Source organism: Pteropus alecto, unplaced genomic scaffold (assembly GCF_000325575.1).
Source record: "Pteropus alecto unplaced genomic scaffold, ASM32557v1 scaffold103, whole genome shotgun sequence".
Taxonomy (NCBI): domain Eukaryota; kingdom Metazoa; phylum Chordata; class Mammalia; order Chiroptera; family Pteropodidae; genus Pteropus; species Pteropus alecto.
The window spans coordinates 5285336-5298228 of NW_006436288.1; the positions used below are offsets into that span (position 1 = coordinate 5285336).

Consider the following 12893-nt stretch of genomic DNA (forward strand, 5'->3'; position numbering starts at 1 on the left):
GGAAAATTTTTTTTATCCCCCAAGGGAAAATAAAGGTGGCTTTATCTTCCTTTTAAATTAGAAACTTGTTTACTTAAGAGCTTGTTTCTGTTGTTTTAAAATTTTTTGCTTAATTTTAAGGAATGGAAGCTTGAAAGGGAATGCTTAAATACAAGATTTGGTTGAGATGTCAATAGTTTATTAATAACAGCAGATTCATAGCTAAAGGTACCTTTATTCTATCAGGCCCATAAGGTATTTTACTAAGTGGCATTTTTAAGATCATGCCATATTCCACTAAATTATAATTACTTGTGTGGCTTTAACATTTTTTTTTTTAAGAATGATATTTACATAATATTTCAAGGATTGTAGGTATTAAGAATGCTTGCTTTTGGATGTTAGAGCAGAAGTAAGATACAGCAATGGAGTAATTTTATGATGTGGTCCTTCTTTGGATATTTTTCTTACATCTTTTATTTGGAGATTGTGTTATACATTACTAGATGACCTAAAAAATAAAAGCACGAGTAATGTGCAGAGTCACCAAGTATTATTTCTAGTCATTATTTTCATCTTGAATTAAAGTAAATTTTTATTGCAATGAAAAGCGATGCTTCTTTTTTTGGATGTAGTATTGATATTTCTGAAGAAAGATAGGTTCATTTATTTTTATTCAATGTAAGTTTAACTACTGTACATTAAGCCTTGCTGTTTCTTACAAGAATAGGAGTAACAACAATTCTTAGTAATATTTTAATTTCTGTGAATGTGTATCTTTTTAGATGCATGTTTGACAGTACAAAATTTATTCTGTGTGGGCTTAATATGTATGTTTTATTTAGAACTAAGCTCTTAGAGAGCTGAGTTTTCTTTTTTGTTTTACTAGCCATTTTGATTAGATTTCCTTTTATATTGACTTAAACAAATTAGAATCTTATTTGAGTGTCATGCTTAAGTAAGTCTCTCAGAAAAATGAGGACAATATTAAGAAAGCTGTAATTTTACTTTACTCAAGACATTTTTAAACTAGTGGTTTTAATCGTTTAGTATTAACAGACAGCCAATAATTGTCTAAAAGTAACAATAAATAACTTAGGTTATGAAATTGAGCATGTTATAGAAACATGTCACTCATTAAACTTCTTTCATGTAAAATAACCATTGACAAATATATGACTTGTTGAATTGGTAGATGCTACTGCTTTTCCTTTCTGGGTTTTATATCAAAAGACTAATTTCTTTTGAGATTAGTTCAATCCCTAATATAGGTTGTAATTTCCTAGAAACTTTACTTAATTGTGTTGTTATGAGCAATTAAGAATGCCTTGTCATTCTAATAGGACAGTACTTTTAAACTTTATAGTTTGCCAAGTGCTTTCACATATATTACCCTGTCTGAATCTCATTTTAATCTTGAAAGTAGTCAGAAGAATTACTAATTCCATACACCACATACTAAAACAACAGAAACATGCCTTTGGAACTTATAGTCTGCAAAGACAGCAAGATGAGAAACAGCAGGAACATGAACTATATTTAGAATGTTTGGAGTAGAAGAAAGGATAGGAGTCTGAAGTAGGGAAGCGATTATTATTGGTGAATATTTTTCATTGTTGGTTTTTTCCTTAGGTGAAGAAAGTTTATTCATCAAATGATAAGAAAAGGAGGTGATATAGTAAGCAGAGTGGATTTTATTCACATGGGAAAAGGGAAGATAGGCTAGTAAAAGACACAACAACCTTTTGCTTATTCCTAACCCTGTGTTTCTTGGAAGCTTCCTTAGCAAGAAGGGAGACCTAAAGAACTTGAGTTGATTCTACTTTCGTTCTCAAGTGAGGTCCATTTAACTTTCAAATTATTTCTCTCCTGAATTAATGTTGGTTGTTGTTCAAATGGTAGATTGCCAAAAAAGAATTATCTTTAGATAATATTTTGGTGTTTGATTGGATCAGTGTGAGCGGTAAGGAAAAGAACATCCAAGTGGAGAAGAGTCAGAAGAGCTGGACAGTGGTCTTAACCTCTTGAAAGCTCTGGAGCTCAGTCTTCACATCTTTGAATTGGGCTGGCTGGAAGGGCAACTTCTAAATTCCATCGCAGTTTTTAGGTTCTTTGAATTTTATGTTTTTCTGGGAATTTACAATATTCTAGGAAATAATGAACTCACTGTGCTAAGAAGAGATGATGTGGGAAACATAAAAGGCTAATTAGCTTTCCTATCTTAATTATTTTAAAGCTTTGTACATATTGTAGATAAGTATGAAGTATGTCATGGCAGAGTTGTGTGTGCTCGCTTTCCTTCCCTTTTTTCTTCTTTCATGGCGTTGTGTACTTCTAATCTTCCCCGCAGAGGTGCATGGAAACAGTTAATAGTACTAATGAGAACAGAGGACCTGACTGGAGTAAGAGTTGTGCATATACGAGTCGGATGAGCAGTTTACTGTATACACTTTTTGAAATTATTTTTTAATAAAAGTTTATAGTTAGGTAACAGGCTATATAATATAGAGAATGCATATTACTCTTGAGTCTATTTGGCCAAAAAATGTTAACATTTGAAAGTAATATTTGAAAATTAATTATTTATCTTAAATATTTAATACTTAATTTTTTCTGAGGAAAGTTTTTCTGTGTAACTTAAGCTATCTTGCCTCTAAATAATCTTATTATATGTGCAAATACATGTACACAGAGTTTGAATTTGATTGAGTTTCTATATTGCTTTTAAAACTTAATTCATGCTATTTATCTTTAGGAAGAATGTGAAAATTATCAGTGAATTTTATAATTTATGAAATGTAACTTTAAATATTCAAATAACTTAGCCCATAAAGTACAGAAAATAATCTAACGTGTTTGAAAGTTATAAAGCTTTCTGCTTACTCCTTTGAAATACCACTTAATGACTCTGTAATGACAGGTCATGGTAGCTTAAAATGGATGTCATTGACTATTCCTTTGTGATTCAAAGGTTTAAGATGGTTAATTTAAAGTGCCAAGTAAATCTTAAAACAGCGCTTTCTGAATAGTGAGAAACTTTGTTCTGATTATTTAAAGATCATTGTTTTATGTGGTAGGGTTGGGGATCAAAATTCATTGCAGGATAATAAAATAATATGTAAGTTTCGAGGTTATATTTTCATGCTTTTTTTCTTGACTTAAAATTTTAAGTTGTGAAAATTGAACTTTTTCTTAGATATGCAAATAGAACAATGTTTGATTTGACTAACGAAGTTTTATTTCAATACCTGCAATAGCTGGATCTAATGCGCTAAGAATTTCAAACTAACGCACAGTAGAATTCTTATATGAAGTAGCTTTTTAAGGTTGCAAGTGAGAAAAAAATCTGTTTTTTATAGAGGTATCACAATCCAAAATATAAAGACAGGGAATGTAGTATAATTGCCACAAGAATGTTAGAGTATAATACTATATATTTAATATTTTAAATTGTTCGGTATACTGTAATATTATAATTGGATTTTGATTACTAAAGCAATAACTGTATAATGCTTCAGAACAATTCATGGATGTATTTCTTTTTCATATTCATAATAGTTTGGAGCGTAATATGTAACTCTTACCAGTGTAAAGCACTTTATGGTAATTCAGTAAGCACAACACAACTGTGAACAACCTTCAAGGAGTTTGTAGTATAAAGACATGTATTAAAAGAGGGAAATGGTGTGGGAAACACGGACTGACTTAGTGCTAGGAGTTTCAGCATAGCATTAAACTAATTTCATAGTGGCTTTTTTTTACCTTTCTGGATGATGAAACTGAAACTTAAAGAGGCTAAGGACCTATTGTAGGTCGTATACCTTCACTGTTAGTCACTAGCATTCAAATTAAGGTGTCTGGACTAAAACCTTTCTATACTTAAAAATACAGTACAGTATAAACAGGTCCTGCAATAGCTTAGGACTAGAGATAGTCTTTCATAGAAACAAGTGCAGAGGTTAAGTTAGTAGGTCAGCCTACAAATAAAAATTTGTTTAATTTTATAGAAACCTGTGGACCAGTATTATAGTAACAGAGTCTTGGAATTTGGTCATTCCTTTATATCCAATCTGGAGTGCCTAGTAAATGCCAGGCACTATTCTAGGGGCATAGAAATTCAAGTTCAATGGGGACCACACGGCAGGAATCCTGCCTTCTGCAAGCGTACAGTCTAGTAGAATAAACAGACATTAAAACAAAAAATGGAACAAACGTAATTTTAAAATGGCATTTTCATAGAGGAAAAGAAGAGTGTTCTGTGATTGATTAGGAAAGTTAACATGAATAACAGTGTTTCAATGATAAAATGCATTTAGAATTTCAAGACTGGGATGCCAGGACTTCCACCCACAGTGAATTTTATTGTGGATTCCCATTGTCGTCCTTTTTAAGCTCCAAGACCACTGCTCAAGACCAGGCCTGCCCGGTATCCTCTCTTTGTAGTTCCTATGTGTAGCTTAATGCGTGGCATGCAGTCACCCTCTGAGTAAGCAGTGTCCATGATGATGATATGATGCTGGCTTTTAGTTTTTGAAGGAGAAATTGGGACAGAACAAGAGTCACCACAACTCAAGTGGTTGCATTTTGAGAACACTTTCTGGATTTCTCAAAGGATTTTCCCCCTAATCTGGGTAGATCCCTATGTCTATTTTATCTTATTCTTAAAGCTAGTGTATGTTTAGGAAGGGAGAAGAAATGAAGAGTAGAAAGAAATTGGTTGGAAGAGTCAGAATTGGAGGCCCTGGAGACTAACTGGGTGTAGACATCCCTGTCTACCCACTTCTATCTGGCCTATGAAAGACAAAGAGTTTCTTAGCATTTTTTGACAAATGCTGCTCTCCTGTAACTTTTTCATTTTTCTATAACAGATATGTATTAGGGTTAATGGAAAAGTTACGTATACATATGTGTATGTATAAATTGGAATTAATAGTGTAAACAGATGATACTAGTCTGTCAGATGGTGTCATGAGAAATCAGAGGAGAAAGTGGCAAATGAGGTTGCGCTGTCCTAGAAAGACTTGAAGGAAGAGGTGGGAATTGAGCTAGGCCTGGGGGTATGGATGGAATTTAGATGGGTTGACGTAAATTAATGGTAAGATAAATTCATAGAGGGAGATAATGTGTTATATAATGTGTGTGATGAATGGTGATAACTTCCGTGCGGTTAAGTAATATCAGCATAGGAAATGTTAGGATAATGGAGGTAAAACTAGGAATGCTATTTGGAGCTATATTGTCTAGTTTTTGAATGTCAGGCTGTACTTTTTATCTTCTAGGTAAGCCATTGCAGATGTCTTTTGGTGCAGCATTAATAGTGTAAAGTGAAAGTTTTAAGGGAAATTATAATTTAGGCAGCATAGATTAGAAGAGGGCAAGCCTAGAATCAGGGAAACCAATTCTGGGTCTGTGGCTGTAACCTGGTAGGTAGATTGAACCAAGTTAGTAGCAATAGGAATGGAGAAGAAAGCCGCCATTGATCAAAGATATTAAAGAGGAGTTGACAGGCCTTAGAAATCTTGCTGAGCTAGGAGGCTGACAGAGAGAGGTCAAAAGCCACTCAGAGCCGTTCTGTCTGAGTGGCTACAAGAATGATTGGTACCCTTCACCAGATTAAAGGAGTAGGTCGTGGTGTTGGGGAGCTCTAGGTGGAGGAGTTATTGATAGTTTGATTTTTGAACTCCTTATTTTGAGAGGACATAGCATTTTAGGTGGCTAAAATCTGGCCTTTCCTTAGGACTCACAACATTATCTTCTATTCCTCCCTACAAACGAGAACACAACCCCCTCCCCGCAAAAAGTCTTATTTCAGCTACCTAATTGACTGTCCAAGCAGAGAATGTCATATTCATCCATCCAATTATTCATGCAGCAGATACTTATTATTTATTGTGTGCTAAGTGATTTAGGCTTTGTGAGGGAAACAGGCATGGACCTTGCTCTTAAGGAGCTTAGAGTTAAATTAGTAGGAGAGATAGTAGTAAAATAATCACAACTGTATTATCGTAGACTGTCATAAATACTGTGAAGTATATATACATCATGCTTATTGAGAGGGCTTGGTCCAATATGGGGATTACTGGGAGAAGTTTTCTCACAAGCACGAAATAAGCCTGCTTCTGAAAGTTCAGCTGTAAAATCCCCACAGAGTGGATCAGAGCACAGCAGTGCAAAGTCTCCTGAAAGATGAAGAATATCTAGCTTCTTGGGCTTGATATTCGACCATAACCTGAGTGAGAGTGTTGCCATATCTAAAGGAAGATTTGGAATGGGATTGGTTTGATGTGTAAATTAAGAAAAAAGAAAAACTGCAGCATAGGCTCCTATCTATGAGTAATAGAGAGCATGGCTTAACCAACTGATTTTGATTATTATTTCAGTCCCAGTGGCAAGGTCTTCCAATCAGTTGTTCACTGATGCATTTGTCTCTCAACTCTCTTCACCATATTTTGAACTCAATTGTATCTTGGTGATTAGGATTCATCACTGAACAAAAGTAGACTGGAAAACTCTACCCTTCTGGGGAGTGGGATTGTGGGGGAGAGAATGTCAGACAAACTAAACATAATAAGTAAATTTTATAGTATGTAAGAATATGTAAATACTATAAGAAAAAAATTAGAGCAAGGTAGGATGATCAGGAAAAGAGTGATGAGGAATGAGTGTGGGAGAAAAAGGAGATAAAATCAGAGAAGTAATGGGTTGGACTGTGTGGGAGCCTCATTGATTGATGTAAGTGCCTGTTACTCAGGGAGATGGGGAACCATTGCAGGTCTGAGCAAAAGGAGGAGACACGTGATCTGCCTTTCACCCTTTGAAAGGGTCGTTGACTGGATTTTGACTAGATTGTTAAGACTAGATTTTGGAGAGCTAACAGAGCCCCTCCAGAGTAAGTTTGGTCGCCCATCATGTTCTCTCCTTCTTCTCAACACTTAACAGGATTATGATTAGGTATTTAATTGTACATTTACCATATTTCTTTTAAGCTACCAGTGACTATCCATTACCATTGATTTAATAGAAGTTTTTCAGAGGGAAAAGAGAGAGCCATGACTATATTAAATAAACCCCTTGATCTTTATTTCAGAAACAATATATTTTAAAAGTATGTGTTAGAATTAAGGCAACACTTTGTTTTCATATCTGTTTTCCTGCACTCCATATGTTAGGTAAGTTCATGAAAAGCAGTCTTGTTCATTGTTGTATTTTTAGTCCCTCAACCTAAGCCTTTCTCAGTAGTTTCTCAGTAAATCTTGATCGAATGAATTTTGATGACAGTCAACTTAATTTCATGCTGTTCAGAAACTTAATAATTTGGCTCTGTGAAATTTAAATATTCTCCATGTGACATTCATCCAACCCAATATGAGTTAGTAAACCAGCTGTTTATCAAGTCTGGTTTATGTGATTCTCCTCTGAGAGACAGATTAGCTCTGCTCAGAAGCCTGATTAGAGGACCAGATCCGTGATAAAAGCCAAGATAGTGCAGAGACCTGTGAGACATTTGGAGACAGCTGAAACCCAGACCTTGTGGTTGACCATGCTGTTTCCATTTAGAAACTTTCGCAGTTCAGACTGCCGCGGTTTCCAGAGAACAAGGGAGATTTAAATTAGTATTGAAGCCTATACTGTTATGAATAGTATGGATTAAGCAAATGTAGACCAAATCTTAAAATACTGAAAGCAGTGGGTCCTATAGAAACCTGAAAGAAATAGAAAGTAGTCCTCATGTATAGATGATAGAAATATCAGAGCCACTTGTGGAACTCCTTGGCCACTTAGGAGTAGCCTCTGAGCTATTTGGGAGTTATTCTCTCAAGTGGACAGTAACAGAAACAACCAAGAGAAGCCCGCTGGACTATTAATATTGTCACTACTCTTCAGGGAATCTTTTTCCTTACATTGCAGAAAGAATAGTTGAAGATATGCAGGATGGTTTAGGCCTTGGAATGAGGAGGGACTGTTGAATTCCGAAGAAGAAGCAGTAGAAACCAATCTTATACTGGCTTTCATGAGCAAGGGAGATCGAGGAAACCAAGGCAGTAGAACCTCACTGTGATCAAAACTTCACCCTGCTGTGGTCGGCCAGGGATCTCTCTGGTTCTTCTGAAATTACTGGCCACTTAAGAGAGTAATTCCCAGTGTCAGTGCTTGAGTAGTGCTACCTAAACTTGCTTGCTACATGCTTCTCATGCTTCTCTTCTCCTATCCATTCCAAATGACTTAGATTTGTTACACATATTATTTCTTCCTATAGGCAGGGTCTTAAAAAAAAACGAATTTGCCTCTGAGATGAAAAATAGTTTGTCTTCATATTGAATCAGTTCCAACAGCTTTTGCTGAACTTGGTTGAAGGTGCATATAATACCCATTTTATCAAATATTTATTATAACTAAACCTAAAATTTAAAACTCAGTGAAATACGATAGGATAGCAGGGTCTTGGAAAGAAATAACCCCTTGCCTTAATACAGTTTTCACAGTATTGAGCAGTGATTAAGGGAAAGCAACATGTTAAACTCAGTGTCAGTTTTTTCTCTGTTGAAAATTCATCTGTTGTACTACATTTATTTTGAAAAATTTGTTCCATCATAGAATATAGATGCATTCTGATAAAGATGGTATTTTTAAAAATTCATTAAAGAAATATCAGAATTTCAAATCAAACAATCTATCAAGTAAATAATACGTCTATATTTAGTATGTGCTTTTTTCCCAACCTGTTCTATAATGTTAAATATTTTTTTCTGATTATAAAATTAATGCATTTCTATTACAGAATATTTGGAAAATACAGAAGAGCATAAAGAAGGAAAAAACTATCCACTCCTGTTATGTAGAGAGAATTTCTATTTTATTCTAAAAGTAATTTATATTACTATTTCAGTATTGCATAATTATATACGTATTTATTTTTTAAGATTTTGATCTTATTGCTAATACTGTGTTGAATACTATTTCATTAAATTTGTATTGTGTGTCTTCATGTCACTATATATTCAATAGGTTTTTTAATAACTGATGTTCTGTCTTATGAATATATAATAGTTTAATCATTCCTTTATTTTTAGATGGCTATGTCATTTCTAGCTTTTTGCTGTGAAAAAAATTCTTGTATCTATGCCTGTTTCCTAGACTTGGAATTATTGGGAAAGGATATGAGCTTTTAGAAAGGTTCATCATTTCACATTTTGCTAAATTCTGTACAGATTTATATTTTTTCCTGCAATATATGAGGGTATATGAAAGTACCACCATTTCTCCATACCTATAATAAATACTTTTGATTGGACTGGTGAAATTTAAAGATAGCTGATGGAGAATCTATGTGGATTATAATTAATAATTCAGATGGTTGGGAACAGCGATTAGGTTTTTCAGTTTTCCACTGCCACATAACCAACTTTCCCAAAACAGTGTCTTTAAATAACAGTTTAGGATTCCTCACCTTTCTTTTGGTTGACTGGGCTTAGCTAGGCTGTTCTGTTCTGTGTGGTATAATTGAGGTTACTCATGCAGGTATGTTCAGCTGGAACTGTGGCTGGCATATCAAGTGTTTCTCTCCTTGTGGCCTCTTAACCACCTAGTGGTCTCTTTAGAGTTTCTTTATAACATGGCAGTTGGCTTCTAAGAAGGAACATCCCAAGAGGACAAGCCCCAATGTGCTAGAGCTTATAAAAGCTCTTCTTGTATCCTGCTTGCTAATGTCCTGTAGCCAAAGTCACATGACCAAGGCCAAAATTAAAAGTCAGGGAAGATTACACAAGCCTGTGAATACCAGGAGGTGTGGTTTGTTGTAGACCTTTTATGTAATGGACTGCCAGAGATGATAAATAAGGTTCAACTAGCATTCCAACTCAAATTAATTAGCAGTAGCACTTCAGAGCACTGTATTCAGAAGATTTGGAGACCAACTTCTGAATCAGTAAGAAAGCATATTGTGATAAGTCAGTGATGTTTGCAACGGCTTAGGTAAGGATGTGGGTGTATTTACTACCTTTAATTTACTATCTATGAATTTATATCATTAAGCCATAAACCTAAAAAATAGAAGCAATTCATGAGCTTGTATGTAAGCCCAAATAGTTGTTTAAAAACATTTGAATACTTGAGTAAATAGAATCTTAAGCTTTGTTCATCCTGGTTTCACACTGACAGTTATTACAGTTGGTAGTATAAAGGTATCAGCAATTGGTATCTTGTGCTGGATTCGTTTTCAAAATACCTATATTATACCATGACTGATCTTTTCCATTGCTGAGTGAAGAATTTTTAGCAGAATTCATCGACGAGGATCAAAGTGCCTATATTAGTGATCAAGGCTGTACTGCCCAAGGTCATATGTGTGGATGGATGGTTGGGTGGATGGCTCACGTCACCATGTATCTATCTGTGTGTATGTTTGAGCGTGTGATTTTTTTAAGTGTTTAACTGAGTTCTCGACTTGACCTTTGGATGAATTTATGTGATTTAACCAGTAATTAATGGCAATTTAAGATTAGATAATATAGCCCTCTGCATTCCAAGGGAAAGTTATAGGAAAATGTTACTATTGCTCCTGATGTGTGTGTGTGTGTGTGTGTACACATACACATATACATATATATAATTTTTACAAAAATATTCTTAGACTTCCTTTTTACTTAATAAACATCTAAAGTTTTTCCATATTAGACGTCAACACCATTTCAATAGCTGCACAATATGCTTTAATAATTTTACTTTACCCCTATTTTGGGACATTTTGTCGTTTTCATTTTTTCACAATTTCTAAAAGTGTTGTAGTTGAACATACACATAAACTTTGTGGTCATGTGTAAATATTTTTATAAAATAGTCGTTAGATATGGAATTGCTGAGTTAGGCTGTATGTGTATTTTAGCTTTAGATAAATACAGTAAAATTCTGCTAAACTATAAATGGAGTCCAAAAATATTGAAATGATTAAAATACATAATTATAAGATTAATTAAGCAATATTTTTCAGTAAGTCCATGGAGTCACAAAAAAATAGAAAAGCTATTGAAAGTGACATGTTGTGAAAAGCTGACTGCATAATGAATCAGAAAGTCCCAAATAATTACAGTGCATTCACTCCCTAAACTCCTTTGGGAGTTGGAGTTGGGCCAGCCATTTGACAGTCACAGTTAGATTAATTTGTAGTTTTACTCTGTGGTTTATAGTTAGGCCAGCTATTGGCCAAAAAATCTTTACCATTTTATCCTCGCATCATGGAGCATATAGGATTATTCTCTCCTGTATCCTTGCCAGCACTTGGTATTACCAGACTTAAGTTTTGAGTAATCTAATGGACAAAATGGTATCTTGTTTGACTTTACATTTCTGCTTTTGGCCATGGTTGACATCTTTTCCTTTATTTGTTGCCTGTTTAAATCTCTTTTGAGAATTGCCTCTTTCATATATTTTCTCTATTTCTCTCATTATTCTTAATGATTTATGTCATATATTTATTTTTATTTTTGATATCTGGACCAATTAGCTTAGTAGGGATCTCCAAAATATTTTGGTTGTGTGCCCTTATAAGTAAACCGTTTTTAATTATACAGCTTTATTACGTGTATATTTATTAATAAATTATATATATGTGTTGACACTAATCCATGTCGTATATATTAGTAAAGCTTTTTTCTTTCTTATTTTATTGTAATGTAAAAATAAGTGTGTATAGGAGTGCTAACCTAACCACAGCCCATAGGAAGGTTTAGTGTGCATCTACCTAGGAAACCAGGAGTTTTCAACAATATGAGTTAAACCCTTTATAGGCCAGTTAGATTTACCAAGAGGAACATGCTGTCTGCTCTGCGATCACAGTGTGCATATTTGTAAGCTTGTGTGCGCTGAGTACTGTAGTGAAGTGGAAAGTAGCCATGGGTCAGATCTTGACTCTGTTACCTCTATTAACTTTGAGAAAATTGTTTAATCCCATTATGTACCAGTTTTTTCATCTGTAAATGGAAAGGATAATTCTTGCCTATTTTATATAGGCTTATGATGTTATGAGCTAATTTATGTCAACAAACTTTGTAAAACATGATATAGCTAGGAAATGCCTGGGTATTTGTTTTGCAAGTTCATAATATTGGGTATATAAGAGAATGTGTTTCAGTGTCATTTATGCTGGAAAGAGCTTAAAATTTATGGCCTACTGATGTTAAGTCATCTTGTGGATTTTCAACCTCTCGAAGACAGGAACTGTTATATATGATAAGCAATAAGTGTTGGTGATGATGTTGTGTGCACTTAATAATATACATATTTGGTTTTTAAAGGTTTTTTATTTAAGGAAGCCCTGTAACTTAGGAATTAGAAATCAGTTTGGGAAATGCCCAGTGGCACTAAGGAAGACTTTCCTTTAAAAAGTAAAGTAGTTATTGTCCAAGGCTGCAGATAAAAGGCAAGACCTAGTTTGAATATATTCTATACTGTAGTAAAGAATTCAAGGCATTGTAACACTAGGGATTCTGACGTAGGCAGGTAAAACAATTATAAGGAAGGTAGTATATGATATATAGTGTACCTAGGAGTGACTGTGAAAAGGCAGTTTTGAATATGTGTTGCTATTTTTTAAAAATATATTTTCAATTTTTTTTTAAATGAAGAACCTAACTGTGGAATATATTATTGTCTGTAGAAGAGGTGAATGGAGGTACAAGTAAAAGAACTGAGCCCCTTATTAATAAAAAAAAGAATAAGAAAATTGGGATTGCAACTGTGTAAATATGTAGGTTTGAAATATCTAGAATCTGTTAATACACAGGCTCTGCAAGGATGTTGGAAAACAGGTACTTCGAGGCATATGCTGCTGGCTGGTGCAGGCCAAACCCATGACCAGTAGTGGCTGGGACTAAGAACTATGGGCGATGGGCCAAGCAAGGTCACATTTCCTTCTGAAC

General features: G+C 34.4%; 1 protein-coding gene across 1 annotated transcript in view; it reads left to right on the plus strand.

The window, feature by feature from the left end:
- PLEKHA5 (pleckstrin homology domain containing A5) overlaps positions 1 to 12893 on the plus strand; it is a 191522-nt gene that overhangs the window by 3729 nt on the left and 174900 nt on the right. The gene's annotated exons all lie outside the window — the stretch shown is intronic.